The sequence below is a fragment of the Pseudophryne corroboree genome, chromosome 3, assembly GCF_028390025.1.
Source record: "Pseudophryne corroboree isolate aPseCor3 chromosome 3, aPseCor3.hap2, whole genome shotgun sequence".
Lineage (NCBI taxonomy): Eukaryota > Metazoa > Chordata > Amphibia > Anura > Myobatrachidae > Pseudophryne > Pseudophryne corroboree.
In genome coordinates, this window is record NC_086446.1 from 330,778,916 (window position 1) to 330,803,493 (window position 24,578).

The following is a 24,578-nucleotide window of genomic DNA, read 5'->3' on the forward strand; positions in this document are numbered from 1 at the left end:
TACAAATCCCGGATGAGCCCATCTTTTACAGGTATATACTTATGCATACTTAGTAAAATGTCAAGCATTTGGTGGTATATTGGGTAAACTATAGATTCCATTTTGTCTAAGTAACCTTGAGTGTCTTAAAAGTCTCATTTTGACAAACAAAAAACTGTCAAAATGAAATTACAGGTTTTTCTCTTACCTTTCTTTTGTCTAAGTAACCCTGAGTGGCTTAAAAGAATAGTCTCATTATGACTAACAAAAAGATCAACAATAAATTGCAGGTGTTTATTTTGTCTTTCTTCTGGGTCTGCATGCTTGAGTTGCACACAGTATGTGACAAGTCTTAGGTTCCAACTATCAAAAAAGTCCAAACTCTATTGGGACCTCTAAATCTTGGCACTGCACATTTTAAATATGCATACTTGGATAACAAGTAACCTTAAGTTATTATTTTCGCAATACTACATACACATTTTTTTGTTTTAAGTTGTTATTTTTAAAATGTTACATCTTCATTTAAATGAAATTGTGTGTTTGCTCCAGCTTTTTGCATTGTTTCTTAAATAATTTGAGTTTTACTTTAAAAATGGTAAAATCTGAATGAAAAGCCATTACGCAGTTGGCTCGTTGGTCTAGGGGTATGATTCTCGCTTTGGGTGCGAGAGGTCCCGGGTTCAAATCCCAGACGAGCCCATGTTTTCATGTACTTTTATAGTCCTTAATATCTGATAGTATTTAATAGCATTTTAAAATACTCACTAATGTATACAAACAGGTTTACTTACAATTTCATTAATATACATAAAAAAGACATGCACAGTGGGATCGTTGGTCAAGGGGTATAATTCTTGCTTAGGGTGCGAGAGATCCCTGGTACAAATCCCTGATGAGCCCATCTTTTACAGGCATATACTTATGCAAACTTAGTAAAATGTCAAGCATTTGGTGGTATATTGGGTACACTATAGATTCCATTTTGTCTAAGTAACCTTGAGTGGCTATAAAGTCTCATTTTGACAAACAAAAAACTGTCAAAATGAAATTACAGGTTTTTCTCTTACCTTTCTTTTGTCTAAGTAACCCTGAGTGGCTTAAAAGAATAGTCTCATTATGACTAACAAAAAGATCAACAATAAATTGCAGGTGTTTATTTTGTCTTTCTTCTGGGTCTGCATGCTTGAGTTGCACACAGTATGTGACAAGTCTTAGGTTCTAACTATCAAAAAAGTCCAAACTTTATTGGGACCTCTAAATCTTGGCACTGCACATTTTAAATATGCATACTTGGATAACAAGTAACCTTAAGTTATTATTTTCGCAATACTACATACACATTTTTTTGTTTTAAGTTGTTATTTTTAAAATGTTACATCTTCATTAAATGAAATTGTGTGTTTGCTCCAGCTTTTTGCATTTTTCTTAAATAATTTGAGTTTTACTTTAAAAATGGTAAAATCTGAATGAGAAGCCATTATGCAGTTGGCTCGTTGGTCTATGGGTATGATTCTTGCTTTGGGTGCGAGAGGTCCTGGGTTCAAATCCTGGACGAGCCCATGGTTTCATGTACTTTTATAGTCCTTAATATCTGATAGTATTTAATAGCATTTTAAAATACTCACTAATGTATACAAACAGGTTTACTTACAATTTCATTAATATACATAAAAAAGACATGCACAGTGGGCTCGTTGGTCAAGGGGTATAATTCTCGCTTTGGGTGCGAGAGGTCCCGGGTTCAAATCCCGGATGAGCCCATCTTTTACAGGTACATACTTATGCATACTTAGTAAAATGTCAAGCATTTGGTGGTATATTGGGTAAACTATAGATTCCATTTTGTCTAAGTAACCTTGAGTGGCTTAATAGTCTCATTTTGACAAACAAAAAACTGTCAAAATGAAATTACAGGTTTTTCTCTTACCTTTCTTTTGTCTAAGTAACCCTGAGTGGCTTAAAAGAATAGTCTCATTATGACTAACAAAAAGATCAACAATAAATTGCAGGTGTTTATTTTGTCTTTCTTCTGGGTCTGCATGCTTGAGTTGCACACAGTATGTGACAAGTCTTAGGTTCCAACTATCAAAAAGGTCCAAACTCTATTGGGACCTCTAAATCTTGGCACTGCACATTTTAAATATGCATACTTGGATGACAAGTAACCTTAAGTTATTATTTTCGCAATACTACATACACATTTTTTGTTTTAAGTTGTTATGTTATTTTTAAAATGTTACATCTTCATTTAAATGAAATTGTGTGTTTGCTCCAGCTTTTTGCATTTTTTCTTAAATAATTTGAGTTTTACTTTAAAAATGGTAAAATCTGAATGAGAAGCCATTACGCAGTTGGCTCGTTGGTCTAGGGGTATGATTCTCGCTTTCGGTGCGAGAGGTCTCGGGTTCAAATCCCAGACGAGCCTATGTTTTCATGTACTTTTATAGTCCTTAATATCTGAGTATTTAATAGCATTTTAAAATACTCACTAATGTATACAAACAGGTTTACTTACAATTTCATTAATATACATAAAAAAGACATGCACAGTGGGCTCGTTGGTCAAGGGGTATAATTCTTGCTTACGGTGCGAGAGATCCCTGGTACAAATCCCGGATGAGCCCATCTTTTACAGGTATATACTTATGCATACTTAGTAAAATGTCAAGCATTTGGTGGTATATTGGGTAAACTATAGATTCCATTTTGTCTAAGTAACCTTGAGTGTCTTAAAAGTCTCATTTTGACAAACAAAAAACTGTCAAAATGAAATTACAGGTTTTTCTCTTACCTTTCTTTTGTCTAAGTAACCCTGAGTGGCTTAAAAGAATAGTCTCATTATGACTAACAAAAAGATCAACAATAAATTGCAGGTGTTTATTTTGTCTTTCTTCTGGGTCTGCATGCTTGAGTTGCACACAGTATGTGACAAGTCTTAGGTTCCAACTATCAAAAAAGTCCAAACTCTATTGGGACCTCTAAATCTTGGCACTGCACATTTTAAATATGCATACTTGGATAACAAGTAACCTTAAGTTATTATTTTCGCAATACTACATACACATTTTTTTGTTTTAAGTTGTTATTTTTAAAATGTTACATCTTCATTTAAATGAAATTGTGTGTTTGCTCCAGCTTTTTGCATTGTTTCTTAAATAATTTGAGTTTTACTTTAAAAATGGTAAAATCTGAATGAAAAGCCATTACGCAGTTGGCTCGTTGGTCTAGGGGTATGATTCTCGCTTTGGGTGCGAGAGGTCCCGGGTTCAAATCCCAGACGAGCCCATGTTTTCATGTACTTTTATAGTCCTTAATATCTGATAGTATTTAATAGCATTTTAAAATACTCACTAATGTATACAAACAGGTTTACTTACAATTTCATTAATATACATAAAAAAGACATGCACAGTGGGATCGTTGGTCAAGGGGTATAATTCTTGCTTAGGGTGCGAGAGATCCCTGGTACAAATCCCTGATGAGCCCATCTTTTACAGGCATATACTTATGCAAACTTAGTAAAATGTCAAGCATTTGGTGGTATATTGGGTACACTATAGATTCCATTTTGTCTAAGTAACCTTGAGTGGCTATAAAGTCTCATTTTGACAAACAAAAAACTGTCAAAATGAAATTACAGGTTTTTCTCTTACCTTTCTTTTGTCTAAGTAACCCTGAGTGGCTTAAAAGAATAGTCTCATTATGACTAACAAAAAGATCAACAATAAATTGCAGGTGTTTATTTTGTCTTTCTTCTGGGTCTGCATGCTTGAGTTGCACACAGTATGTGACAAGTCTTAGGTTCTAACTATCAAAAAAGTCCAAACTTTATTGGGACCTCTAAATCTTGGCACTGCACATTTTAAATATGCATACTTGGATAACAAGTAACCTTAAGTTATTATTTTCGCAATACTACATACACATTTTTTTGTTTTAAGTTGTTATTTTTAAAATGTTACATCTTCATTAAATGAAATTGTGTGTTTGCTCCAGCTTTTTGCATTTTTCTTAAATAATTTGAGTTTTACTTTAAAAATGGTAAAATCTGAATGAGAAGCCATTATGCAGTTGGCTCGTTGGTCTATGGGTATGATTCTTGCTTTGGGTGCGAGAGGTCCTGGGTTCAAATCCTGGACGAGCCCATGGTTTCATGTACTTTTATAGTCCTTAATATCTGATAGTATTTAATAGCATTTTAAAATACTCACTAATGTATACAAACAGGTTTACTTACAATTTCATTAATATACATAAAAAAGACATGCACAGTGGGCTCGTTGGTCAAGAGGTATAATTCTCGCTTTGGGTGCGAGAGGTCCCGGGTTCAAATCCCGGATGAGCCCATCTTTTACAGGTACATACTTATGCATACTTAGTAAAATGTCTAGCATTTGGTGGTATATTGGGTAAACTATAGATTCCATTTTGTCTAAGTAACCTTGAGTGGCTTAATAGTCTCATTTTGACAAACAAAAAACTGTCAAAATGAAATTACAGGTTTTTCTCTTACCTTTCTTTTGTCTAAGTAACCCTGAGTGGCTTAAAAGAATAGTCTCATTATGACTAACAAAAAGATCAACAATAAATTGCAGGTGTTTATTTTGTCTTTCTTCTGGGTCTGCATGCTTGAGTTGCACACAGTATGTGACAAGTCTTAGGTTCCAACTATCAAAAAGGTCCAAACTCTATTGGGACCTCTAAATCTTGGCACTGCACATTTTAAATATGCATACTTGGATGACAAGTAACCTTAAGTTATTATTTTCGCAATACTACATACACATTTTTTGTTTTAAGTTGTTATGTTATTTTTAAAATGTTACATCTTCATTTAAATGAAATTGTGTGTTTGCTCCAGCTTTTTGCATTTTTTCTTAAATAATTTGAGTTTTAATTTAAAAATGGTAAAATCTGAATGAGAAGCCATTACGCAGTTGGCTCGTTGGTCTAGGGGTATGATTCTCGCTTTGGGTGCGAGAGTTCTCGGGTTCAAATCCCAGACGAGCCCATGTTTTCATGTACTTTTATAGTCCTTAATATCTGATAGTATTTAATAGCATTTTAAAATACTCACTAATGTATACAAACAGGTTTACTTACAATTTCATTAATATACATAAAAAAGACATGCACAGTGGGCTCGTTGGTCAAGGGGTATAATTCTTGCTTAGGGTGCGAGAGATCCCTGGTACAAATCCCGGATGAGCCCATCTTTTACAGGTATATACTTATGCATACTTAGTAAAATGTCAAGCATTTGGTGGTATATTGGGTAAACTATAGATTCCATTTTGTCTAAGTAACCTTGAGTGGCTTAAAAGTCTCATTTTGACAAACAAAAAACTGTCAAAATGAAATTACAGGTTTTTCTCTTACCTTTCTTTTGTCTAAGTAACCCTGAGTGGCTTAAAAGAATAGTCTCATTATGACTAACAAAAAGATCAACAATAAATTGCAGGTGTTTATTTTGTCTTTCTTCTGGGTCTGCATGCTTGAGTTGCACACAGTATGTGACAAGTCTTAGGTTCCAACTATCAAAAAAGTCCAAACTCTATTGGGACCTCTAAATCTTGGCACTGCACATTTTAAATATGTATACTTGGATAACAAGTAACCTTAAGTTATTATTTTCGCAATACTACATACACATTTTTTTGTTTTAAGTTGTTATTTTTAAAATGTTACATCTTCATTTAAATGAAATTGTGTGTTTGCTCCAGCTTTTTGCATTTTTTCTTAAATAATTTGAGTTTTACTTTAAAAATGGTAAAATCTGAATGAAAAGCCATTACGCAGTTGGCTCGTTGGTCTAGGGCAGGCTTTCCCAACCACGGTCCTCAAGGCACACCAACAGTGCAGGTTTTAGTAATATCCAGGCTTCAGCACAGGTGACTTAATTAGTATCTCATTTATTTTCATTTAACCATCTGTGCTGCAGCCTGGATATCACTAAAACCTGCACTGTTGGTGTGCCTTGAGGACCGTGGTTGGGAATGCCTGGTCTAGGGGTATGATTTTCGCTTTGGGTGCGAGAGGTCCCGGGTTCAAATCCCGGACGAGCCCATGTTTTCATGTACTTTTATAGTCCTTAATATCTGATAGTATTTATTAGCATTTTAAAATACTCACTAATGTATACAAACAGGTTTACTTACAATTTCATTAATATACATAAAAAAGACATGCACAGTGGGCTCGTTGGTCAAGGGGTATAATTCTTGCTTAGGGTGCGAGAGATCCCTGGTACAAATCCCTGATGAGCCCATCTTTTACAGGCATATACTTATGCAAACTTAGTAAAATGTCAAGCATTTGGTGGTATATTGGGTACACTATAGATTCCATTTTGTCTAAGTAACCTTGAGTGGCTATAAAGTCTCATTTTGACAAACAAAAAACTGTCAAAATGAAATTACAGGTTTTTCTCTTACCTTTCTTTTGTCTAAGTAACCCTGAGTGGCTTAAAAGAATAGTCTCATTATGACTAACAAAAAGATCAACAATAAATTGCAGGTGTTTATTTTGTCTTTCTTCTGGGTCTGCATGCTTGAGTTGCACACAGTATGTGACAAGTCTTAGGTTCTAACTATCAAAAAAGTCCAAACTTTATTGGGACCTCTAAATCTTGGCACTGCACATTTTAAATATGCATACTTGGATAACAAGTAACCTTAAGTTATTATTTTCGCAATACTACATACACATTTTTTTGTTTTAAGTTGTTATTTTTAAAATGTTACATCTTCATTAAATGAAATTGTGTGTTTGCTCCAGCTTTTTGCATTTTTCTTAAATAATTTGAGTTTTACTTTAAAAATGGTAAAATCTGAATGAGAAGCCATTATGCAGTTGGCTCGTTGGTCTATGGGTATGATTCTCGCTTTGGGTGCGAGAGGTCCTGGGTTCAAATCCTGGACGAGCCCATGGTTTCATGTACTTTTATAGTCCTTAATATCTGATAGTATTTAATAGCATTTTAAAATACTCACTAATGTATACAAACAGGTTTACTTACAATTTCATTAATATACATAAAAAAGACATGCACAGTGGGCTCGTTGGTCAAGAGGTATAATTCTCGCTTTGGGTGCGAGAGGTCCCGGGTTCAAATCCCGGATGAGCCCATCTTTTACAGGTACATACTTATGCATACTTAGTAAAATGTCAAGCATTTGGTGGTATATTGGGTAAACTATAGATTCCATTTTGTCTAAGTAACCTTGAGTGGCTTAATAGTCTCATTTTGACAAACAAAAAACTGTCAAAATGAAATTACAGGTTTTTCTCTTACCTTTCTTTTGTCTAAGTAACCCTGAGTGGCTTAAAAGAATAGTCTCATTATGACTAACAAAAAGATCAACAATAAATTGCAGGTGTTTATTTTGTCTTTCTTCTGGGTCTGCATGCTTGAGTTGCACACAGTATGTGACAAGTCTTAGGTTCCAACTATCAAAAAGGTCCAAACTCTATTGGGACCTCTAAATCTTGGCACTGCACATTTTAAATATGCATACTTGGATGACAAGTAACCTTAAGTTATTATTTTCGCAATACTACATACACATTTTTTGTTTTAAGTTGTTATGTTATTTTTAAAATGTTACATCTTCATTTAAATGAAATTGTGTGTTTGCTCCAGCTTTTTGCATTTTTTCTTAAATAATTTGAGTTTTACTTTAAAAATGGTAAAATCTGAATGAGAAGCCATTACGCAGTTTGCTCGTTGGTCTAGGGGTATGATTCTCGCTTTGGGTGCGAGAGGTCTCGGGTTCAAATCCCGGACGAGCATATGTTTTCATGTACTTTTATAGTCCTTAATATCTGATAGTATTTAATAGCATTTTAAAATACTCACTAATGTATACAAACAGGTTTACTTACAATTTCATTAATATACATAAAAAAGACATGCACAGTGGGCTCGTTGGTCAAGGGGTATAATTCTTGCTTAGGGTGCGAGAGATCCCTGGTACAAATCCCGGATGAGCCCATCTTTTACAGGTATATACTTATGCATACTTAGTAAAATGTCAAGCATTTGGTGGTATATTGGGTAAACTATAGATTCCATTTTGTCTAAGTAACCTTGAGTGGCTTAAAAGTCTCATTTTGACAAACAAAAAACTGTCAAAATGAAATTACAGGTTTTTCTCTTACCTTTCTTTTGTCTAAGTAACCCTGAGTGGCTTAAAAGAATAGTCTCATTATGACTAACAAAAAGATCAACAATAAATTGCAGGTGTTTATTTTGTCTTTCTTCTGGGTCTGCATGCTTGAGTTGCACACAGTATGTGACAAGTCTTAAGTTCCAACTATCAAAAAAGTCCAAACTCTATTGGGACCTCTAAATCTTGGCACTGCACATTTTAAATATGCATACTTGGATAACAAGTAACCTTAAGTTATTATTTTCGCAATACTACATACACATTTTTTTGTTTTAAGTTGTTATTTTTAAAATGTTACATCTTCATTTAAATGAAATTGTGTGTTTGCTCCAGCTTTTTGCATTTTTTCTTAAATAATTTGAGTTTTACTTTAAAAATGGTAAAATCTGAATGAAAAGCCATTACGCAGTTGGCTCGTTGGTCTAGGGCAGGCTTTCCCAACCACGGTCCTCAAGGCACACCAACAGTGCAGGTTTTAGTAATATCCAGGCTTCAGCACAGGTGACTTAATTAGTATCTAATTTATTTTCATTTAACCATCTGTGCTGCAGCCTGGATATCACTAAAACCTGCACTGTTGGTGTGCCTTGAGGACCGTGGTTGGGAATGCCTGGTCTAGGGGTATGATTTTCGCTTTGGGTGCGAGAGGTCCCGGGTTCAAATACCAGACGAGCCCATGTTTTCATGTACTTTTATAGTCCTTAATATCTGATAGTATTTAATAGCATTTTAAAATACTCACTAATGTATACAAACAGGTTTACTTACAATTTCATTAATATACATAAAAAAGACATGCACAGTGGGCTCGTTGGTCAAGGGGTATAATTCTTGCTTAGGGTGCGAGAGATCCCTGGTACAAATCCCGGATGAGCCCATCTTTTACAGGCATATACTTATGCAAACTTAGTAAAATGTCAAGCATTTGGTGGTATATTGGGTACACTATAGATTCCATTTTGTCTAAGTAACCTTGAGTGGCTTAAAAGTCTCATTTTGACAAACAAAAAACTGTCAAAATGAAATTACAGGTTTTTCTCTTACCTTTCTTTTGTCTAAGTAACCCTGAGTGGCTTAAAAGAATAGTCTCATTATGACTAACAAAAAGATCAACAATAAATTGCAGGTGTTTATTTTGTCTTTCTTCTGGGTCTGCATGCTTGAGTTGCAAACAGTATGTGACAAGTCTTAGGTTCCAACTATCAAAAAAGTCCAAACTCTATTGGGACCTCTAAATCTTGGCACTGCACATTTTAAATATGCATACTTGGATAGCAAGTAACCTTAATTTATTATTTTCGCAATACTACATACACATTTTTTTGTTTTAAGTTGTTATGTTATTTTTAAAATGTTACATCTTCATTAAATGAAATTGTGTGTTTGCTCCAGCTTCTTGCATTTTTTCTTAAATAATTTGAGTTTTACTTTAAAAATGGTAAAATCTGAATGAGAGTTTATTATGCAGTTGGCTCGTTGGTCTAGGGGTATGATTCTCGCTTTGGGTGCGAGAGGTCCCGGGTTCAAATCCCGGACGAGCCCATGGTTTCATATACTTTTATAGTCCTTAATATCTGATAGTATTTAATAGCATTTTAAAATACTCACTAATGTATACAAACAGGTTTACTTACAATTTCATTAATATACATAAAAAAGACATGCACAGTGGGCTCGTTGGTCAAGGGGTATAATTCTCGCTTTGGGTGCGAGAGGTCCCTGGTACAAATCCCGGATGAGCCCATCTTTTACAGGCATATACTTATGCAAACTTAGTAAAATGTCAAGCATTTGGTGGTATATTGGGTACACTATAGATTCCATTTTGTCTAAGTAACCTTGAGTGGCTTAAAAGTCTCATTTTGACAAACAAAAAACTGTCAAAATGAAATTACAGGTTTTTCTCTTACCTTTCTTTTGTCTAAGTAACCCTGAGTGGCTTAAAAGAATAGTCTCATTATGACTAACAAAAAGATCAACAATAAATTGCAGGTGTTTATTTTGTCTTTCTTCTGGGTCTGCATGCTTGAGTTGCAAACAGTATGTGACAAGTCTTAGGTTCCAACTATCAAAAAAGTCCAAACTCTATTGGGACCTCTAAATCTTGGCACTGCACATTTTAAATATGCATACTTGGATAGCAAGTAACCTTAATTTATTATTTTCGCAATACTACATACACATTTTTTTGTTTTAAGTTGTTATGTTATTTTTAAAATGTTACATCTTCATTAAATGAAATTGTGTGTTTGCTCCAGCTTTTTGCATTTTTTCTTAAATAATTTGAGTTTTACTTTAAAAATGGTAAAATCTGAATGAAAGTTTATTATGCAGTTGGCTCGTTGGTCTAGGGGTATGATTCTCGCTTTGGGTGCGAGAGGTCCCGGGTTCAAATCCCAGACGAACCCATGGTTTCATATACTTTTATAGTCCTTAATATCTGATAGTATTTAATAGCATTTTAAAATACTCACTAATGCAGGGCTGGCCAAACCGGTCCTCGAGATCTACCAACAGTACATGTTTTCCAGGCCTCCTGGAGATCTGTAGAATTGTCAGTTAGGAATGAATGCAGCACATCCTAATTGGTAATGACTGCACCTGTGCACCAGCTAGGTGGTCTGGAAAATGTGAACTGTTGGTAGATCTCGAGGACTGGTTTGGCCAGCCCTGCACTAATGTATACAAACAGGTTTACTTACAATTTCATTAATATACATAAAAAAGACATGCACAGTGGGCTCGTTGGTCAAGGGGTATAATTCTTGCTTAGGGTGCGAGAGATCCCTAGTACAAATCCCGGATGAGCCCATCTTTTACAGGTATAAACTTATGCATACTTAGTAAAATGTCAAGCATTTGGTGGTATATTGGGTAAACTATAGATTCCATTTTGTCTAAGTAACCTTGAGTGGCTTAAAAGTCTCATTTTGACAAACAAAAAACTGTCAAAATGAAATTACAGGTTTTTCTCTTACCTTTCTTTTGTCTAAGTAACCCTGAGTGGCTTAAAAGAATAGTCTCATTATGACTAACAAAAAGATCAACAATAAATTGCAGGTGTTTATTTTGTCTTTCTTCTGGGTCTGCATGCTTGAGTTGCACACAGTATGTGACAAGTCTTAGGTTCCAACTATCAAAAAAGTCCAAACTCTATTGGGACCTCTAAATCTTGGCACTGCACATTTTAAATATGCATACTTGGATAACAAGTAACCTTAAGTTATTATTTTCGCAATACTACATACACATTTTTTTGTTTTAAGTTGTTATTTTTAAAATGTTACATCTTCATTAAATGAAATTGTGTGTTTGCTCCAGCTTTTTGCATTTTTTCTTAAATAATTTGAGTTTTACTTTAAAAATGGTAAAATCTGAATGAGAAGCCGTTATGCAGTTGGCTCGTTGGTCTATGGGTATATTTCTCGCTTTGGGTGCGAGAGGTCCCGGGTTCAAATCCTGGACGAGCCCATGGTTTCATGTACTTTTATAGTCCTTAATATCTGATAGTATTTAATAGCATTTTAAAATACTCACTAATGTATACAAACAGGTTTACTTACAATTTCATTAATATACATAAAAAAGACATGCACAGTGGGCTCGTTGGTCAAGGGGTATAATTCTCGCTTTGGGTGCGAGAGGTCCCTGGTACAAATCCCGGATGAGCCCATCTTTTAAAGGTATATACTTATGCATACTTAGTAAAATGTCAAGCATTTGGTGGTATATTGGGTACACTATAGATTCCATTTTGTCTAAGTAACCTTGAGTGGCTTAAAAGTCTCATTTTGACAAACAAAAAACTGTCAAAATGAAATTACAGGTTTTTCTCTTACCTTTCTTTTGTCTAAGTAACCCTGAGTGGCTTAAAAGAATAGTCTCATTATGACTAACAAAAAGATCAACAATAAATTGCAGGTGTTTATTTTGTCTTTCTTCTGGGTCTGCATGCTTGAGTTGCAAACAGTATGTGACAAGTCTTAGGTTCCAACTATCAAAAAAGTCCAAACTCTATTGGGACCTCTAAATCTTGGCACTGCACATTTTAAATATGCATACTTGGATAGCAAGTAACCTTAATTTATTATTTTCGCAATACTACATACACATTTTTTTGTTTTAAGTTGTTATGTTATTTTTAAAATGTTACATCTTCATTAAATGAAATTGTGTGTTTGCTCCAGCTTTTTGCATTTTTTCTTAAATAATTTGAGTTTTACTTTAAAAATGGTAAAATCTGAATGAAAGTTTATTATGCAGTTGGCTCGTTGGTCTAGGGGTATGATTCTCGCTTTGGGTGCGAGAGGTCCCGGGTTCAAATCCCAGACGAACCCATGGTTTCATATACTTTTATAGTCCTTAATATCTGATAGTATTTAATAGCATTTTAAAATACTCACTAATGCAGGGCTGGCCAAACCGGTCCTCGAGATCTACCAACAGTACATGTTTTCCAGGCCTCCTGGAGATCTGTAGAATTGTCAGTTAGGAATGAATGCAGCACATCCTAATTGGTAATGACTGCACCTGTGCACCAGCTAGGTGGTCTGGAAAATGTGAACTGTTGGTAGATCTCGAGGACTGGTTTGGCCAGCCCTGCACTAATGTATACAAACAGGTTTACTTACAATTTCATTAATATACATAAAAAAGACATGCACAGTGGGCTCGTTGGTCAAGGGGTATAATTCTTGCTTAGGGTGCGAGAGATCCCTAGTACAAATCCCGGATGAGCCCATCTTTTACAGGTATAAACTTATGCATACTTAGTAAAATGTCAAGCATTTGGTGGTATATTGGGTAAACTATAGATTCCATTTTGTCTAAGTAACCTTGAGTGGCTTAAAAGTCTCATTTTGACAAACAAAAAACTGTCAAAATGAAATTACAGGTTTTTCTCTTACCTTTCTTTTGTCTAAGTAACCCTGAGTGGCTTAAAAGAATAGTCTCATTATGACTAACAAAAAGATCAACAATAAATTGCAGGTGTTTATTTTGTCTTTCTTCTGGGTCTGCATGCTTGAGTTGCACACAGTATGTGACAAGTCTTAGGTTCCAACTATCAAAAAAGTCCAAACTCTATTGGGACCTCTAAATCTTGGCACTGCACATTTTAAATATGCATACTTGGATAACAAGTAACCTTAAGTTATTATTTTCGCAATACTACATACACATTTTTTTGTTTTAAGTTGTTATTTTTAAAATGTTACATCTTCATTAAATGAAATTGTGTGTTTGCTCCAGCTTTTTGCATTTTTTCTTAAATAATTTGAGTTTTACTTTAAAAATGGTAAAATCTGAATGAGAAGCCGTTATGCAGTTGGCTCGTTGGTCTATGGGTATATTTCTCGCTTTGGGTGCGAGAGGTCCCGGGTTCAAATCCTGGACGAGCCCATGGTTTCATGTACTTTTATAGTCCTTAATATCTGATAGTATTTAATAGCATTTTAAAATACTCACTAATGTATACAAACAGGTTTACTTACAATTTCATTAATATACATAAAAAAGACATGCACAGTGGGCTCGTTGGTCAAGGGGTATAATTCTCGCTTTGGGTGCGAGAGGTCCCTGGTACAAATCCCGGATGAGCCCATCTTTTAAAGGTATATACTTATGCATACTTAGTAAAATGTCAAGCATTTGGTGGTATATTGGGTAAACTATAGATTCCATTTTGTCTAAGTAACCTTGAGTGGCTTAAAAGTCTCATTTTGACAAACAAAAAACTGTCAAAATGAAATTACAGGTTTTTCTCTTACCTTTCTTTTGTCTAAGTAACCCTGAGTGGCTTAAAAGAATAGTCTCATTATGACTAACAAAAAGATCAACAATAAATTGCAGGTGTTTATTTTGTCTTTCTTCTGGGTCTGCATGCTTGAGTTGCACACAGTATGTGACAAGTCTTAGGTTCCAACTATCAAAAAAGTCCAAACTCTATTGGGACCTCTAAATCTTGGCACTGCACATTTTAAATATGCATACTTGGATAACAAGTAACCTTAAGTTATTATTTTCGCAATACTACATACACATTTTTTTGTTTTAAGTTGTTATTTTTAAAATGTTACATCTTCATTTAAATGAAATTGTGGGTTTGCTCCAGCTTTTTGCAATTTTTCTTAAATAATTTGAGTTTTACTTTAAAAATGGTAAAATCTGAATGAAAAGCTATTACGCAGTTGGCTCGTTGGTCTAGGGGTATGATTCTCGCTTTGGGTGCGAGAGGTCCCGGGTTCAAATACCAGACGAGCCCATGTTTTCATGTACTTTTATAGTCCTTAATATCTGATAGTATTTAATAGCATTTTAAAATACTCACTAATGTATACAAACAGGTTTACTTACAATTTAATTAATATACATAAAAAAGACATGCACAGTGGGCTCGTTGGTCAAGGGGTATAATTCTTGCTTAGGGTGCGAGAGATCCCTGGTACAAATCCCGGATGAGCCCATCTTTTACAGGCATATACTTATGCAAACTTAGTAAAATGTCAAGCATTTGGTGGTATATTGGGTACACTATAGATTCCATTTTGTCTAAGTAACCTTGAGTGGCTTAAAAGTCTCATTTTGACAAACAAAAAACTGTCAAAATGAAATTACAGGTTTTTCTCTTACCTTTCTTTTGTCTAAGTAACCCTGAGTGGCTTAAAAGAATAGTCTCATTATGACTAACAAAAAGATCAACAATAAATTGCAGGTGTTTATTTTGTCTTTCTTCTGGGTCTGCATGCTTGAGTTGCAAACAGTATGTGACAAGTCTTAGGTTCCAACTATCAAAAAAGTCCAAACTCTATTGGGACCTCTAAATCTTGGCACTGCACATTTTAAATATGCATACTTGGATAGCAAGTAACCTTAAGTTATTATTGTCGCAATACTACATACACATTTTTTTGTTTTAAGTTGTTATTTTTAAAATGTTACATCTTCATTTAAATGAAATTGTGGGTTTGCTCCAGCTTTTTGCATTTTTTCTTAAATAATTTGAGTTTTACTATAAAAATGGTAAAATCTGAATGAAAAGCCATTACGCAGTTGGCTCGTTGGTCTAGGGGTATGATTCTCGCTTTGGGTGCGAGAGGTCCCGGGTTCAAATACCGGACGAGCCCATGTTTTCATGTACTTTTATAGTCCTTAATATCTGATAGTATTTTATAGCATTTTAAAATACTCACTAATGTATACAAACAGGTTTACTTACAATTTCATTAATAAACATAAAAAAGACATACACAGTGGGCTCGTTGGTCAAGGGGTATAATTCTTGCTTAGGGTGCGAGAGATCCCTGGTACAAATCCCGGATGAGCCCATCTTTTACAGGCATATACTTATGCAAACTTAGTAAAATGTCAAGCATTTGGTGGTATATTGGGTACACTATAGATTCCATTTTGTCTAAGTAACCTTGAGTGGCTTAAAAGTCTCATTTTGACAAACAAAAAACTGTCAAAATGAAATTACAGGTTTTTCTCTTACCTTTCTTTTGTCTAAGTAACCCTGAGTGGCTTAAAAGAATAGTCTCATTATGACTAACAAAAAGATCAACAATAAATTGCAGGTGTTTATTTTGTCTTTCTTCTGGGTCTGCATGCTTGAGTTGCAAACAGTATGTGACAAGTCTTAGGTTCCAACTATCAAAAAAGTCCAAACTCTATTGGGACCTCTAAATCTTGGCACTGCACATTTTAAATATGCATACTTGGATAGCAAGTAACCTTAAGTTATTATTGTCGCAATACTACATACACATTTTTTTGTTTTAAGTTGTTATTTTTAAAATGTTACATCTTCATTTAAATGAAATTGTGGGTTTGCTCCAGCTTTTTGCATTTTTTCTTAAATAATTTGAGTTTTACTATAAAAATGGTAAAATCTGAATGAAAAGCCATTACGCAGTTGGCTCGTTGGTCTAGGGGTATGATTCTCGCTTTGGGTGCGAGAGGTCCCGGGTTCAAATACCGGACGAGCCCATGTTTTCATGTACTTTTATAGTCCTTAATATCTGATAGTATTTTATAGCATTTTAAAATACTCACTAATGTATACAAACAGGTTTACTTACAATTTCATTAATAAACATAAAAAAGACATACACAGTGGGCTCGTTGGTCAAGGGGTATAATTCTTGCTTAGGGTGCGAGAGATCCCTGGTACAAATCCCGGATGAGCCCATCTTTTACAGGCATATACTTATGCAAACTTAGTAAAATGTCAAGCATTTGGTGGTATATTGGGTACACTATAGATTCCATTTTGTCTAAGTAACCTTGAGTGGCTTAAAAGTCTCATTTTGACAAACAAAAAACTGTCAAAATGAAATTAAAGGTTTTTCTCTTACCTTTCTTTTGTCTAAGTAACCCTGAGTGGCTTAAAAGAATAGTCTCATTATGACTAACAAAAAGATCAACAATAAATTGCAGGTGTTTATTTTGTCTTTCTTCTGGGTCTGCATGCTTGAGTTGCAAACAGTATGTGACAAGTCTTAGGTTCCAACTATCAAAAAAGTCCAAACTCTATTGGGACCTCTAAATCTTGGCACTGCACATTTTAAATATGCATACTTGGATAGCAAGTAACCTTAATTTATTATTTTCGCAATACTACATACACATTTTTTTGTTTTAAGTTGTTATGTTATTTTTAAAATGTTACATCTTCATTAAATGAAATTGTGTGTTTGCTCCAGCTTTTTGCATTTTTTCTTAAATAATTTGAGTTTTACTTTAAAAATGGTAAAATCTGAATGAGAGTTTATTATGCAGTTGGCTCGTTGGTCTAGGGATATGATTCTCGCTTTGGGTGTGAGAGGTCCCGGGTTCAAATCCCGGACGAGCCCATGGTTTCATATACTTTTATAGTCCTTAATATCTGATAGTATTTAATAGCATTTTAAAATACTCACTAATGTATACAAACAGGTTTACTTACAATTTCATTAATATACATAAAAAAGACATGCACAGTGGGCTCGTTGGTCAAGGGGTATAATTCTTGCTTAGGGTGCGAGAGATCCCTGGTACAAATCCCGGATGAGCCCATCTTTTACAGGCATATACTTATGCAAACTTAGTAAAATGTCAAGCATTTGGTGGTATATTGGGTACACTATAGATTCCATTTTGTCTAAGTAACCTTGAGTGGCTTAAAAGTCTCATTTTGACAAACAAAAAACTGTCAAAATGAAATTACAGGTTTTTCTCTTACCTTTCTTTTGTCTAAGTAACCCTGAGTGGCTTAAAAGAATAGTCTCATTATGACTAACAAAAAGATCAACAATAAATTGCAGGTGTTTATTTTGTCTTTCTTCTGGGTCTGCATGCTTGAGTTGCAAACAGTATGTGACAAGTCTTAGGTTCCAACTATCAAAAAAGTCCAAACTCTATTGGGACCTCTAAATCTTGGCACTGCACATTTTAAATATGCATACTTGGATAGCAAGTAACCTTAAGTTATTATTGTCGCAATACTACATACACATTTTGTTGTTTTAAGTTATGTTATTTTTAAAACGTTACATCTTCATTAAATGAAATTGTGTGTTTGCTCCAGCTTTTTGCATTTTTTCTTAAATAATTTGAGTTTTACTTTAAAAATGGTAAAATCTGAATGAGAGTTTATTATGCAGTTGGCTCGTTGGTCTAGGGGTATGATTCTCGTTTTGGGTGCGAGAGGTCCCGGGTTCAAATCACGGACGAGCCCATGGTTTCATATACTTTTATAGTCCTTAATATCTGATAGTATTTAATAGCATTTTAAAATACTCACTAATGTATACAAACAGGTTTACTTACAATTTCATTAATATACATAAAAAAGACATGCACAGTGGGCTCGTTGGTCAAGGGGTATAATTCTTGCTTAGGGTGCGAGAGATCCCTGGTACAAATCCCGGATGAGCCCATCTTTTACAGGCATATACTTATGCAAACTTAGTAAAATGTCAAGCATTTGGTGGTATATTGGGTACACTATAGATTCCATTTTGTCTAAGTAACCTTGAGTGGCTTAAAAGTCTCATTTTGACAAACAAAAAACTGTCAAAATGAAATTACAGGTTTTTCTCTTACCTTTCTTTTGTCTAAGTAACCCTGAGTGGCTTAAAAGAATAGTCTCATTATGACTAACAAAAAGATCAACAATAAATTGCAGGTGTTTATTTTGTCTTTCTTCTGGGTCTGCATGCTTGAGTTGCAAACAGTATGTGACAAGTCTTAGGTTCCAACTATCAAAAAAGTCCAAACTCTATTGGGACCTCTAAATCTTGGCACTGCACATTTTAAATATGCATACTTGGATAGCAAGTAACCTTAAGTTATTATTGTCGCAATACTACATACACATTTTGTTGTTTTAAGTTATGTTATTTTTAAAACGTTACATCTTCATTAAATGAAATTGTGTGTTTGCTCCAGCTTTTTGCATTTTTTCTTAAATAATTTGAGTTTTACTTTAAAAATGGTAAAATCTGAATGAGAAGCCATTACGCAGTTGGCTCGTTGGTCTAGGGGTATGATTCTCGCTTTAGGTGCGAGAGGTCCCGGGTTCAAATCACAGACGAGCCCATGGTTTCATATACTTCTATAGTCCTTAATATCTGATAGTATTTAATAGCATTTTAAAATACTCACTAATGTATACAAACAGGTTTACTTACAATTTCATTAATATACATAAAAAAGACATGCACAGTGGGCTCGTTGGTCAAGGGGTATAATTCTTGCTTAGGGTGCGAGAGATCCCTGGTACAAATCCCGGATGAGCCCATCTTTAACAGGTATATACTTATGCATACTTAGTAAAATGTCAAGCATTTGGTGGTATATTGGGTAAACTATAGATTCCATTTTGTCTAAGTAACCTTGAGTGGCTTAAAAGTCTCATTTTGACAAACAAAAAACTGTCAAAATGAAATTACAGGTTTTTCTCTTACCTTTCTTATGTCTAAGTAACCCTGAGTGGCTTAAAAGAATAGTCTCATTATGACTAACAAAAAGATCAACAATAAATTGCAGGTGTTTATTTTGTCTTTCTTCTGGGTCTGCATGCTTGAGTTGCACACAGTATGTGACAAGTCTTAGGTTCCAACTATCAAAAAAGTCCAAACTCTATTGGGACCTCTAAATCTTGGCACTGCACATTTTAAATATGCATACTTGGATAACAAGTAACCTTAAGTTATTATTTTCGCAATACTACATACACATTTTTTTTAAGTTGTTATTTTTAAAATGTTACATCTTCATTTAAATGAAATTGTGAGTTTGCTCCAGCTTTTTGCATTTTTTCTTAAATAATTTGAGTTTTACTTTAAAAATGGTAAAATCTGAATGAAAAGCTATTACGCAGTTGGCTCGTTGGTCTAGGGGTATGATTCTCGCTTTGGGTGCGAGAGGTCCTGGGTTCAAATCCCGGACGAGCCCATGTTTTCATGTACTTTTAGAGTCCTTAATATCTGATAGTATTTAATAGCATTTTAAAATACTCACTAATGTATACAAACAGGTTTACTTACAATTTCATTAACATACATAAAAAAGACATGCACAGTGGGCTCGTTGGTCAAGGGGTATAATTCTTGCTTAGGGTGCGAGAGATCCCTGGTACAAATCCCGGATGAGCCCATCTTTTACAGGCATATACTTATGCAAACTTAGTAAAATGTCAAGCATTTGGTGGTATATTGGGTACACTATAGATTCCATTTTGTCTAAGTAACCTTGAGTGGCTTAAAAGTCTCATTTTGACAAACAAAAAACTGTCAAAATGAAATTACAGGTTTTTCTCTTACCTTTCTTTTGTCTAAGTAACCCTGAGTGGCTTAAAAGAATAGTCTCATTATGACTAACAAAAAGATCAACAATAAATTGCAGGTGTTTATTTTGTCTTTCTTCTGGGTCTGCATGCTTGAGTTGCAAACAGTATGTGACAAGTCTTAGGTTCCAACTATCAAAAAAGTCCAAACTCTATTGGGACCTCTAAATCTTGGCACTGCACATTTTAAATATGCATACTTGGATAGCAAGTAACCTTAAGTTATTATTTTCACAATACTACATACACATTTTGTTGTTTTAAGTTGTTATGTTATTTTTAAAACGTTACATCTTCATTAAATGAAATTGTGTGTTTGCTTCAGCTTTTTGCATTTTTTCTTAAATAATTTGAGTTTTACTTTAAAAATGGTAAAATCTGAATGAGAGTTTATTACGCAGTTGGCTCTTTGGTCTAGGGGTATGATTCTCGCTTTGAGTGCAAGAGGTCCCTGGTTCAAATCACGGTCGAGCCCATGGTTTCATATACTTTTATAGTCCTTAATATCTGATAGTATTTAATAGCATTTTAAAATACTCACTAATGTATACAAACAGGTTTACTTACAATTTCATTAATATACATAAAAAAGACATGCACAGTGGGCTCGTTGGTCAAGGGGTATAATTCTTGCTTAGGGTGCGAGAGATCCCTGGTACAAATCCCGGATGAGCCCATCTTTTACAGGTATAAACTTATGCATACTTAGTAAAATGTCAAGCATTTGGTGGTATATTGGGTAAACTATAGATTCCATTTTGTCTAAGTAACCTTGAGTGGCTTTAAAGTCTCATTTTGACAAACAAAAAACTGTCAAAATGAAATTACAGGTTTTTCTCTTACCTTTCTTTTGTCTAAGTAACCCTGAGTGGCTTAAAAGAATAGTCTCATTATGACTAACAAAAAGATCAACAATAAATTGCAGGTGTTTATTTTGTCTTTCTTCTGGGTCTGCATGCTTCAGTTGCACACAGTATGTGACAAGTCTTAGGTTCCAACTATCAAAAAAGTCCAAACTTTATTGGGACCTCTAAATCTTGGCACTGCACATTTTAAATATGCATACTTGGATAACAAGTAACCTTAAGTTATTATTTGCGCAATACTACATACACATTTTTTGTTTTAAGTTGTTATTTTTAAAATGTTACATCTTCATTAAATGAAATTGTGTGTTTGCTCCAGCTTTTTGCATTTTTTCTTAAATAATTTGAGTTTTACTTTAAAAATGGTAAAATCTGAATGAGAGTTTATTACGCAGTTGGCTCGTTGGTCTAGGGGTATGATTCTCACTTTGAGTGCGAGAGGTCCCGGGTTCAAATCACGGTCGAGCCCATGGTTTCATATACTTTTATAGTCCTTAATATCTGATAGTATTTAATAGCATTTTAAAATACTCACTAATGTATACAAACAGGTTTACTTACAATTTCATTAATATACATAAAAAAGACATGCACAGTGGGCTCGTTGGTCAAGGGGTATAATTCTTGCTTAGGGTGCGAGAGATCCCTGGTACAAATCCCGGATGAGCCCATCTTTTACAGGTATAAACTTATGCATACTTAGTAAAATGTCAAGCATTTGGTGGTATATTGGGTAAACTATAGATTCCATTTTGTCTAAGTAACCTTGAGTGGCTTAAAAGTCTCATTTTGACAAACAAAAAACTGTCAAAATGAAATTACAGGTTTTTCTCTTACCTTTCTTTTTTCTAAGTAACCCTGAGTGGCTTAAAAGAATAGTCTCATTATGACTAACAAAAAGATCAACAATAAATTGCAGGTGTTTATTTTGTCTTTCTTCTGGGTCTGCATGCTTGAGTTGCACACAGTATGTGACAAGTCTTAGGTTCCAACTATCAAAAAAGTCCAAACTTTATTGGGACCTCTAAATCTTGGCACTGCACATTTTAAATATGCATACTTGGATAACAAGTAACCTTAAGTTATTATTTTCGCAATACTACATACACATTTTTTTGTTTTAAGTTGTTATTTTTAAAATGTTACATCTTCATTTAAATGAAATTGTGTGTTTGCTCCAGCTTTTTGCATTTTTTCTTAAATAATTTGAGTTTTACATTAAAAATGGTAAAATCTGAAAGAGAATCCATTACGCAGTTGGTTCGTTGGTCTAGGGGTATGATTCTCGCATTGGGTGCGAGAGGGCTCGGGTTCAAATCCCGGACGAGCCTATGTTTTCATGTACTTTTATAGTCCTTAATATCTGATAGTATTTAATAGCATTTTAAAATACTCACTAATGTATACAAACAGGTTTACTTACAATTTCATTAATATACATAAAAAAGACATGCACAGTGGGCTCGTTGGTCAAGCGGTATAATTCTTGCTTAGGGTGCGAGAGATCCCTGGTACAAATCCCGGATGAGCCCATCTTTTACAGGTATATACTTATGCATACTTAGTAAAATGTCAAGCAGTTGGTGGTATATTGGGTAAACTATAGATTCCATTTTGTCTAAGTAACCTTGAGTGGCTTAAAAGTCTCATTTTGACAAACAAAAAACTGTCAAAATGAAATTACAGGTTTTTCTCTTACCTTTCTTTTGTCTAAGTAACCCTGAGTGGCTTAAAAGAATAGTCTCATTATGACTAACAAAAAGATCAACAATAAATTGCAGGTGTTTATTTTGTCTTTCTTCTGGGTCTGCATGCTTGAGTTGCACACAGTATGTGACAAGTCTTAGGTACCAACTATCAAAAAAGTCCAAACTCTATTGGGACCTCTAAATCTTGGCACAGCACATTTTAAATATGCATACTTGGATAACAAGTAACCTTAAGTTATTATTTTCGCAATACTACATACACATTTTTTTGTTTTAAGTTGTTATGTTATTTTTAAAATGTTACATCTTCATTAAATGAAATTGTGTGTTTGCTCCAGCTTTTTGCAATTTTTCTTAAATAATTTGAGTTTTACTTTAAAAATGGTAAAATCTGAATGAGAATCCATTACGCAGTTGGCTCGTTGGTATAGGGGTATGATTCTCGCTTTGGGTGCGAGAGATCTCGGGTTCAAATCCCGGACGAGCCTATGTTTTCATGTACTTTTATAGTCCTTAATATCTGATAGTATTTAATAGCATTTTAAAATACTCACTAATGTATACAAACAGGTTTACTTACAATTTCATTAATATACATAAAAAAGACATGCACAGTGGGCTCGTTGGTCAAGGGGTATAATTCTTGCTTAGGGTGCGAGAGATCCCTGGTACAAATCCCGGATGAGCCCATCTTTTACAGGTATAAACTTATGCATACTTAGTAAAATGTCAAGCATTTGGTGGTATATTGGGTAAACTATAGATTCCATTTTGTCTAAGTAACCTTGAGTGGCTTAAAAGTCTCATTTTGACAAACAAAAAACTGTCAAAATGAAATTACAGGTTTTTCTCTTACCTTTCTTTTGTCTAAGTAACCCTGAGTGGCTTAAAAGAATAGTCTCATTATGACTAACAAAAAGATCAACAATAAATTGCAGGTGTTTATTTTGTCTTTCTTCTGGGTCTGCATGCTTGAGTTGCACACAGTATGTGATAAGTCTTAGGTTCCAACTATCAAAAAAGTCCAAACTTTATTGGGACCTCTAAATCTTGGCCCTGCACATTTTAAATATGCTTACTTGGATAACAAGTAACCTTAAGTTATTATTTTCGCAATACTACATGCACATTTTTTTGTTTTAAGTTGTTATTTTTAAAATGTGACATCTTCATTAAATGAAATTGTGTGTTTGCTCCAGCTTTTTGCATTTTTTCTTAAATAATTTGAGTTTTACTTTAAAAATGGTAAAATCTGAATGAGAGTTTATTATGCAGTTGGCTCGTTGGTCTAGGGGTATGATTCTTGCTTTGGGTGCGAGAGGTCCCGGGTTCAAATCCCGGACGAGCCCATGGTTTCATATACTTTTATAGTCCTTAATATCTGATAGTATTTAATAGCATTTTAAAATACTCACTAATGTATACAAACAGGTTTACTTACAATTTCATTAATATACATAAAAAAGACATGCACAGTGGGCTCGTTGGTCAAGGGGTATAATTCTTGCTTAGGGTGCGAGAGATCCCTGGTACAAATCCCGGATGAGCCCATCTTTTACAGGTATAAACTTATGCATACTTAGTAAAATGTCAAGCATTTGGTGGTATATTGGGTAAACTATAGATTCCATTTTGTCTAAGTAACCTTGAGTGGCTTAAAAGTCTCATTTTGACAAACAAAAAACTGTCAAAATGAAATCACAGGTTTTTCTCTTACCTTTCTTTTGTCTAAGTAACCCTGAGTGGCTTAAAAGAATAGTCTCATTATGACTAACAAAAAGATCAACAATAAATTGCAGGTGTTTATTTTGTCTTTCTTCTGGGTCTGCATGCTTGAGTTGCACACAGTATGTGATAAGTCTTAGGTTCCAACTATCAAAAAAGTCCAAACTTTATTGGGACCTCTAAATCTTGGCACTGCACATTTTAAATATGCATACTTGGATAACAAGTAACCTTAAGTTATTATTTTCGCAATACTACATACACATTTTTTTGTTTTAAGTTGTTATTTTTAAAATGT

The 24,578-nt window shown here is 34.3% G+C and overlaps 16 non-coding genes across 16 annotated transcripts; all 16 read left to right on the forward strand.

Moving 5' to 3' along the window:
* The first annotated feature begins 609 nt into the window (after nt 1-609).
* TRNAP-UGG (transfer RNA proline (anticodon UGG)) lies at nt 610-681 on the forward strand. Its single transcript has one exon. It is a non-coding gene; the product is annotated as a tRNA-Pro (tRNA).
* Nucleotides 682-1,670: 989 nt separating this feature from the next.
* Nucleotides 1,671-1,742, forward strand: TRNAP-UGG (transfer RNA proline (anticodon UGG)). The gene has a single exon. It is a non-coding gene; the product is annotated as a tRNA-Pro (tRNA).
* Nucleotides 1,743-2,335: 593 nt separating this feature from the next.
* TRNAR-UCG (transfer RNA arginine (anticodon UCG)) lies at nt 2,336-2,407 on the forward strand. The gene has a single exon. It is a non-coding gene; the product is annotated as a tRNA-Arg (tRNA).
* A 788-nt stretch (nt 2,408-3,195) lies between these two features.
* TRNAP-UGG (transfer RNA proline (anticodon UGG)) lies at nt 3,196-3,267 on the forward strand. The gene has a single exon. It is a non-coding gene; the product is annotated as a tRNA-Pro (tRNA).
* A 989-nt stretch (nt 3,268-4,256) lies between these two features.
* TRNAP-UGG (transfer RNA proline (anticodon UGG)) lies at nt 4,257-4,328 on the forward strand. Its single transcript has one exon. It is a non-coding gene; the product is annotated as a tRNA-Pro (tRNA).
* Nucleotides 4,329-4,921: 593 nt separating this feature from the next.
* Nucleotides 4,922-4,993, forward strand: TRNAP-UGG (transfer RNA proline (anticodon UGG)). The gene has a single exon. It is a non-coding gene; the product is annotated as a tRNA-Pro (tRNA).
* Nucleotides 4,994-7,037: 2,044 nt separating this feature from the next.
* On the forward strand, nt 7,038-7,109 carry TRNAP-UGG (transfer RNA proline (anticodon UGG)). The gene has a single exon. It is a non-coding gene; the product is annotated as a tRNA-Pro (tRNA).
* A 593-nt stretch (nt 7,110-7,702) lies between these two features.
* Nucleotides 7,703-7,774, forward strand: TRNAP-UGG (transfer RNA proline (anticodon UGG)). Its single transcript has one exon. It is a non-coding gene; the product is annotated as a tRNA-Pro (tRNA).
* Nucleotides 7,775-9,623: 1,849 nt separating this feature from the next.
* On the forward strand, nt 9,624-9,695 carry TRNAP-UGG (transfer RNA proline (anticodon UGG)). Its single transcript has one exon. It is a non-coding gene; the product is annotated as a tRNA-Pro (tRNA).
* Nucleotides 9,696-15,205: 5,510 nt separating this feature from the next.
* Nucleotides 15,206-15,277, forward strand: TRNAP-UGG (transfer RNA proline (anticodon UGG)). The gene has a single exon. It is a non-coding gene; the product is annotated as a tRNA-Pro (tRNA).
* Nucleotides 15,278-16,067: 790 nt separating this feature from the next.
* On the forward strand, nt 16,068-16,139 carry TRNAP-UGG (transfer RNA proline (anticodon UGG)). The gene has a single exon. It is a non-coding gene; the product is annotated as a tRNA-Pro (tRNA).
* A 794-nt stretch (nt 16,140-16,933) lies between these two features.
* Nucleotides 16,934-17,005, forward strand: TRNAP-UGG (transfer RNA proline (anticodon UGG)). Its single transcript has one exon. It is a non-coding gene; the product is annotated as a tRNA-Pro (tRNA).
* A 791-nt stretch (nt 17,006-17,796) lies between these two features.
* Nucleotides 17,797-17,868, forward strand: TRNAP-UGG (transfer RNA proline (anticodon UGG)). The gene has a single exon. It is a non-coding gene; the product is annotated as a tRNA-Pro (tRNA).
* Nucleotides 17,869-19,517: 1,649 nt separating this feature from the next.
* On the forward strand, nt 19,518-19,589 carry TRNAP-UGG (transfer RNA proline (anticodon UGG)). Its single transcript has one exon. It is a non-coding gene; the product is annotated as a tRNA-Pro (tRNA).
* A 3,382-nt stretch (nt 19,590-22,971) lies between these two features.
* On the forward strand, nt 22,972-23,043 carry TRNAP-UGG (transfer RNA proline (anticodon UGG)). Its single transcript has one exon. It is a non-coding gene; the product is annotated as a tRNA-Pro (tRNA).
* Nucleotides 23,044-23,832: 789 nt separating this feature from the next.
* TRNAP-UGG (transfer RNA proline (anticodon UGG)) lies at nt 23,833-23,904 on the forward strand. The gene has a single exon. It is a non-coding gene; the product is annotated as a tRNA-Pro (tRNA).
* Nucleotides 23,905-24,578: the final 674 nt, after the last annotated feature.